The sequence below is a fragment of the Oryx dammah genome, unplaced genomic scaffold (assembly GCF_014754425.2).
Source record: "Oryx dammah isolate SB20612 unplaced genomic scaffold, SCBI_Odam_1.1 HiC_scaffold_11229, whole genome shotgun sequence".
NCBI classification, from domain to species: Eukaryota; Metazoa; Chordata; class Mammalia; order Artiodactyla; family Bovidae; genus Oryx; species Oryx dammah.
In genome coordinates this window covers 3,170,800-3,171,378 of record NW_024080622.1, presented here as the reverse complement: position 1 = coordinate 3,171,378, position 579 = coordinate 3,170,800, and the positions used below count along the sequence as shown (strand labels likewise).

At 46.3% G+C, this 579-nt stretch overlaps 1 non-coding gene across 1 annotated transcript; it reads left to right on the top strand.

The window, feature by feature from the left end:
- The first annotated feature begins 222 nt into the window (after positions 1-222).
- TRNAY-GUA lies at positions 223-294 on the top strand. The gene has a single exon. It is a non-coding gene; the product is annotated as a tRNA-Tyr (tRNA).
- Positions 295-579: the final 285 nt, after the last annotated feature.

Below are 579 nucleotides of genomic sequence, written 5' to 3'. Positions count from 1 at the left end.
GCACAGCAACCTGTTCATGAGAGGAATCTGATGCTCAGTTCTAGAATCATAGACTGTTAGAATGTAAAGGAACTTTACTATCATCCATGATATCATCCATACTTACCTGGCAGGCTTCCCTGGTAGCTCCGACTTTACTATCATCCATAATTACCTGGCAGGCTTTACTATCATCCATACTTACTATCAACTTTACTATCATCCATACTTACCTGGCAGGCTTCCCTGGTGGCTCAGAAGGTAAAGCGTCTGCCTGTAATGCAGGAGACCCGGGTTCGATTCCTGGGTTGGGAAGATCCCCTGGAGAAGGAAATGGCAATCCACTCCAGCACTCTTGCCTGGAAAATCCCATGGACGGAGGAGCCTGATAAGCTACAGTCCATGGGGTCACAAAGAGTCAGACACGACTGAGCGACTTCTCTTTACTTCACTTCCCAACATCTGAAACTCACCAGAGTTTGGCCTGTCCAGTTCTAGCTGCTACTGAGAAGAGGGACAGGCAGTATTTCACAAAGTCAGTCTCTCATTCTCAGCCCAAAGTAATCCTTAGAAGCTTAAAGAACACTGAAGAAGAGACTT